At 35.8% G+C, this 7,293-nt stretch overlaps 1 pseudogene; it reads right to left on the reverse strand.

Moving 5' to 3' along the window:
- Window positions 1–2,467: 2,467 nt before the first annotated feature.
- On the reverse strand, window positions 2,468–4,795 carry LOC143559264 (CBL-interacting serine/threonine-protein kinase 11-like; annotated as a pseudogene).
- Between the last annotated feature and the right edge of the window lie 2,498 nt (window positions 4,796–7,293).

Genomic DNA, 7,293 nt, shown 5'->3' on the forward strand with positions numbered 1-7,293 from the left:
AAGGAAAGGAAAAGAAATTGATGAAAAAGTGTGTTCCCAGGTTTTTTATAGAAAGAAAGGAATGGAAAGTTAAAAAGGGTGAAAAGAAAAGAAAACGGGGAAAAATGCAAAGATTTAAAGGGTGAAAGTTTTCCTTATGATATGAAAGAATTGGATGGAAAATAAAGGAAAAGAGATAGGATATTTTAAATGAAAAGAAAAGAAAGTTTTACCTTTTCTTTCTTTTCTTTTTTTTTAAGTTAACTTTGGAACACAATCCAATTTCTTTTCCTTTTCTTTCCTTTCTTTTCCATCATATTATTTCCAAAATTGGAAGAAAAATATTCACCTTTTATTATTTTCTCGTAATCTTTTTTCCATTCTTCCCTTAAAATGAAATTTGGGAACATAAGGTTTTATCTTTCCTTTTCTTTGTTTCCAAAATAAAACTTAAGAACACAGAGTTAAGGTCTTCCATACCTCACCATTTTAAGGTTGCTCATTTACCGAAGCAATGCTTAATATATATAAACTTTAGTTTATAACAGCTATAATTATTAAAGGACCTTTGGTTTGTCGGTATCAAAATGTTATATTAGATTTTATCTTTTCATTTGATAAATGTTCAAGTCTAGTGGTTGTAAAAAAAATATAATTTAAGAGTAAACTTAGGTGGTGTTTGTTTTTTGCCTGAAGATCTTCCTGGCCACTTATGTTTGAGCTACGCAGACCACGCGCAGACCTTTAGGCTTGAAGACTGTTTGTTTTTCTGAAGACATTTCATTAAAAAACGTCTTCGCGCCCTCTTATCCCAGAAGACATGGACCAACCTCTTTTCACATCTTCTGCATCTTCGATCTTATTCCAAACCCCATCCCCCCTCATTCTACCTTCTCCTTCCATTCATCTCCTCCCCTACCATCTCCCCTTCATCTCCTCCCCGACCTCCACCACCACGACCTCCACCACCAGCGACCTTCACCGCTACTGCTCCACTGTCGGCGACTTTCACCGCCGCTTCTCCACTGCCGGCGACCTTCACCGCCACTGCTCCACCGCCGCTACGTCCTCCACCTTCTTTGTCAAAGTAAGCTTCTTGAATATTTATTATGGTTTGGTTTGATTTCTTGTATTAGATTTGTACATTGAAACAATTATTGTTTTCTATCTTAGGATTAACTTATGAATCTTGTTAGATAGATACTTAGGTTTAGGTTTTGTTGTTTATTAATGTTAATTGACCACTTGAATATTGATTATGTTTTTTGTTTGATTTCTTGTATTAGATTTGTACATTGAAACAATTATTGTTTGAACAATACGATCAACCCGATGTGTCATTCAGAAAACTCATGTACACGTTGCTGATGAAGATGGGGTTGAAGTGCATGGCGCTGCATCAGATCGTGAATATATGGCGCAGTTACGAGATGAAATTGCGGAGAAGTTAATGCAAAGTACCGAATAGGTTATTTGAAAAAATGTTCTTGTTGTTTTATGAATATTATTGCAAAGTTGTTTCACTTTATTTAAATTTCGATATTGAATGACTTTTTTATTTATATTTCAGCTTATTTAAAAATTTCTGTTTTATTTTAGCAGTATGCAGACGTTAAAAAACAAACAGTCTTCTTTTTACATACTGCAGATGTTTGGTCCACCTCTTCTGTTACAGATGACTGCAGATGTGGTTCGCAGACTACAAACATTTTACCTTTGAAAAAACAAACAACACCTTAGAGAGTGTGTGTGAGCATTTCTAAATAAAAGAAAACAAATTAAATATGTGCCGGAAACTATAAAATCATAAAATGTTTCCATTTTTAAATAAAAAAAATATTATAGACTAGAGAACAAATGTGATAAAACTATACTCTCCTAAATTGCTTACAATAAAAGAAAGACGAATTTAACAAAAGAGGTTAGAAGAGTACATCTTAAACAGAAATTTATATAAAAAATACATTTGTAAATAGTAAAAAATTTGTTAATTTAATTAAAAAGCAATTACCTCAAATTTGGTTGTGACTAAAAAATCAGAATTACTTTGGAAGTAACAGAAAACAAGTTTTCATTCAAGTTGATCTAGTCGATCAAGTGTCCAAAGGAAGACCAAAAGCACAAACTTGAAAGTTTCTTATTTCAAGTCAAGAGCTCTTGTTGACGCACCGGGCAACTAATGGTTCGTGAATGAGTTATTTTGTGTACTTTTGCATCATCCTTTTTATAGCCGGATCTAAGGGTGTTAGGGGTGTATCCGTGTATAAAGACTAGTGAATGTATAAGAACGAAATTGAGTAATGAAAGATTGATATCGGCTTAGACGGTTAAGACGATTTCAATGGGTTTTAAACATCCATTGCTATAAATCATTTTGGGTATCAACATCTCTTTTGTCAATTTCTTTGATTGTTTATAAACAAGTTTACAAAAGTTATATTTGACAAATAAAATTGTCAACTAGCTAAGCTTAAGCTTAAGCTTCTTCTCATCGACGGTTGAGCAGCTCGGGCTTAATTCTGTTCTTCCAAAACTCATCATACAACTCTGAACCCCCACCCCTACTTTGTACTTCCACCACCACCACTCGCTCCGTCAACCGGAAAACTTCCAATCCGATCACAAATTTACCGTTGTGCCACACCAACTCCATGCTGTAGTCCTTTCGCCTTTTTATCCTCACATCGTCCTCCTTCACACTTTCATGGATCTTCTCAATAACCTCCTCCGGTGGACCTGCAATAAAGGCTGTTATTTTAACCCGAAACCCAACCTGAATTAAAAGCCACCTGAACATTAAATGAGTTGGTTATCAGGTAGAGGTGTATAAAAACCGGTTTGGGACCGGTTTTAGGCAAACCGAACCGAACCGAACCGGTTTGGGTTTAAAACTGGTTTCACCCAAACCGGTTCCCAAACCGTCAGTTTCAAGACCGGTTCCCCTTAAGATCTACCAAATTGGTTTTAAAACCGAACCGGTTTGAGAAAAACCGGTTTAAAACCGGCTAAAAACGGTTTAAAACCGGTTAAACCAGTTTATAAACCAAACCGAACCGACGTGACCGGGTTGGCCTATCCTGTGTCTAAACCGGTTTATAAACCGAACTGGTTTGAGTCAAACCGGTTTTGACCAGCCGTTGACCAAACCGGTTCAGTTTATAAACCGGTCGGTTTGGGTTTAAAACCGGTTTTGTACACCTCTATTATCAGGTCACCTTTTTTCCCAACAAAATACCCGATCAACCCAACCCGAAAACCTAAAAGAAAAGGCCCATCTTTTTCTATAGATGTGTTGTTTCGGCTTAAAGACTTCGGTGTTCAAAATATTAAGTTTTGTGAATATATTTTGTTTTGGGACTTTGAAACATTATTATATCATATTCTAAAGTAATGTTTGCATTTTACTGAATATTTTATATTTTAGTAGCATGAAGAATTTTGATAATAATTTATGAAAAAAAAAAACAAAAAAGAAACGATTTGTTTTTATTTTACATCTAAACCGAACAACTTGACCTGTACCAACCTTGACCCGACCAATCGGGACTTTAAATGGGTCGATTATTAGGTCACTTTTCCTATAATCAAAAACAGAACAACCTGACATCAAAATTACAAAACCCGAAAAAAACATGAAGAACACCCCTACCTGCAACCATAACTTTCTCTCCTTGACTCGACGTGTTACACATGTCATCGAAAAACGGCGAGAGGTTTAAACCGGGCGAAAAGGATATAATATCAAACGCGTTCAACGGCGTCGTTTCACCATTCGGCTCCGGTTTCACAAGAAACTCTTCATCCTCGCAATCGTAAAACTTCGTTCCTTTGCTTCCTTTTTTAAATCACGGATGGTTCGTGATCTCATCGATTGTGATCCGTGAGGTCGGGTTCGTGTCAAGCAGACGAGCCAACAACCTTCGCAAATCCGCGGACATCCACTTTGCGAAATGATAATCCCCGCGGTAAATTTTTTTATACAACATCATAAGATTCGGATCATTAAAGGGTAAATATCCTGCGGTTAATACAAACAGTATTACACCGCAGGACCACAGATCCGCAGTGGACCCGTTGTACCCACGCTTTGTGAGAATCTCTGGCGCCACGTACGCTGGAGTTCCACAAAGCGTGTGCAACATCCCATCATCGTGGATCTGGCCTGTAACCGCACTCAAACCAAAATCTGAAACTTTCAAATTACCATTCTCATCAATTAACAAATTTTCCGGTTTCAAATCGCGGTGATAGACACCGCGAGAATGACAATAACCGATTGCGGAGATCAGTTGTTGAAACTACTTCCGGCTTTGCGTTTTGCTTAACCGCGTCTTGGCCGCCTTTGTAAACAACTCGCCACCTTTAACAAGCTCAATTACAAAATAGATTTTTGTTTTGGTAGCTAAAACTTCGTATAGTTTTACAATATTCGGATGCCGAAGCCGACGCATGATATCGATTTCGCGCTCGATGTTAGTCATTAAGCTCGTGTTGTTTGTGATTTTTTGTTTATTGAATACTTTAACCGCGAGGCTTTGGCCCGAGGTGAGGTCTCTGGCATGGTATACTTTAGCGAAAGCGCCGCAGCCGAGGAGTTTACCGAGCTCGTATTTGCCGAAAAGAGAGTTTGCGGGTGCGGGTGCGGGTGGCGGGGGTATGTTGCCGACCTCTGGCATCGCGGTGAGACGACGCCAGAGATCGGGTTGGAGTGGTTGGTTGGTTGTGTTCGAATTGATTGAAATGGAGCAGAGGATTCAATGGATTGGATTTGAAACAGATTTTTGAATGTTTGGTTTTGATGGAGATGTTAAAGGGAAATTTATGGGGTGGTGTTGAATTCAAGCATTTGGCGCCTCAAACTTTTGAGGATTTGTGTGGTTAATAGCTTTAGATTATTATTATTATTATTATTATTATTATTATTATTATTATTATTATCTTTTTCTAAACTTTTTGAATATGGTTCGGGTTTGGTTTAGGTGGTTTTGAAGTGTATGCTATTTGGTTTGCAACACGGTTTTGATGGTTAGATATATGGTTATACGGGTTAAAATTTAGAATCGGACGTCTTACCTTGCACATTTGATAATTTCTTTGTTATGTTTAAAAAGATTAACACGGTGTCCTTGAAAACCTATGTTGTACGATCATAGGTGGTGGAAATGTCCAGAGGTGTCGAGAGTGGTCACTAGGGATGACAAAAAAACTAGAATACGGTGAGGTTATTTGAAACATCCAAGGTGGGTAATAAGATGTGTATTTAAAAAATATTTGTGCATGCATGAGACATGTTGGGTATTAACTATTAAGTGATACTAGACCAGATTACCCAGAATCATATACCCATTTAACTTAACGATATATTTAATAATGGTTTTATTTTAGTAGATTCATTATATGAAACTCATTTTTTATTACATGTAATTTATATATTATATGTTGTAACGTAGAATTTATTATCTGTGACTTGTATTATCATCAAATTTACTTATTTTTAGATATTTCAAATACTTTTTATAATGATTGCATGTTTATCAATTTAATACATGTTCAAACTGATCCCACGACCATCCCTAAGACTGGTTACCGATAGTATTCGATGATGGTATTGAGAGGTCAACACAATTCTTAAATAAATGAGGATTTAAATCAGAGTGCTGGCGAGCAGACTTATGAAATCAGAGAAACAAAAAACAACACAACTTAAACTTCACACTTAAATGATGATGAATATCTAGAACCGTAAACCATTTTTATAACAAACCAGGGTCAAGAATGAAGCAGAAAGAACAACTCACACAAGACAACAATAGCCACTCGGGCATAACTATATTCTTGATTTCAGTGCACAAACATCCAATATATATCAAAATGAGACGCCTACAATCTTTGTGGCGCCAAAATTCTCGATTATACTAATAAGATAATACTATCAAACCTGTGTAGTGTAGTATTTTAACCCTCGATCCATAGACCAGGGGATTACACTATTACCAACAAATTATCCCCTGAAACTCGAACCATTAACTTGCATCTGGATTAATGTAAATGCACAAAAAAACTTAAGAAACCTAATTTCAAAAACTTATCGTTAAAACTATAAACGACTATTTTGTTTAGCCTATAAAGAAATTGATAAAGCTTTGCAAAGGTTTTTTTTTTATTTTTTTTTGGGTATATTATTGCTGATAATGTATAGCATTTTGTATATTGTTACTGATATTGTAGTAAGGGCGCTAGAGGTGTTCCTCTAAAGTACTTTAAAACTCCGCAAATCTTGCATTGATATCTCATTTTTTCATCAACTATTCTTAACTACCCTATAAACCCATAATTGATGATTCCACTCATTTCAAGTACCTTAAGCATTTTTTTTAATGTTTCACTAAATTCATTAATACATAAAGTAAAATACTAAATTCATTAAAACATTAAACAACATTCATTAAAACATAAAATCAAGTACTAAATTTTTTTTTAAAAAAAAAAGTAATCCTCAACACCAAAGCCAGTATCAGAATCATCACGTTGCACTAGTTGAATAACTAAATGATTTTTTTAGAATGTTCCACGCTGTCCAGTGGTTAAATCCATTTCCACAGCGGTGTACGTGCTTGTGAGGGGCCTCGACAATTGCTTTGCTTGATCCTCCGTTCATCCATTAAATGGGGGTTGTAGAGTTCGTTGAACACATACCTTACGGGTTTCAAATCCTTCCACTTTGAATGGATTCGGTGTTCCCGACGATTTGCCACACCAAAGCTTGGTTGTATTTAGCTAAAATTAGTCCAAAATCCCTCTTTTAGATTCCTTAAAGCCGTTAAAGCCATTTATTTACTTATCTAAACTCTCGATATCTGGCCAATTAATGTGTAATTTTCAGTGAAATGATTAAAAATCACATAAATTTATGAAAAAAGTTATACTTGAAAGATGTTAAAATAGAGTTTGATTCGATTTGTAAAAGAAAAAAAAAAAAAAAACCGTAGCGCGTGAGTCAGGCATGGAACCAATGGGAAACGCCTCGTGGGAATCCAAAGCCTGACATTGGCAGTGAGTAATTCAACTCTCACCATTCTTGCATTCATACCCCTCTAATTTAATCACATACATAATTCGTCCCTTATGTTATTCAACATGCTAAATTGTTTTATTATTATTAAGAACAAAAACAATGCAATAAACTATACACGTGTTTACTAGCACAACAAGCATTAAGGGTGGCAACTATGTCGGGCTGATGTGTTGATGGGCTGCTAGTCCATGAGTTAAATTATTCAATTTGAACACGACCCATATTTATATTCGTGTCAA

This window comes from Bidens hawaiensis, unplaced genomic scaffold (genome assembly GCF_021521415.1).
Source record: "Bidens hawaiensis isolate Kalapana, Puna unplaced genomic scaffold, B.hawaiensis_p1.1 tig00019799_1, whole genome shotgun sequence".
Classification (NCBI taxonomy): domain Eukaryota; kingdom Viridiplantae; phylum Streptophyta; class Magnoliopsida; order Asterales; family Asteraceae; genus Bidens; species Bidens hawaiensis.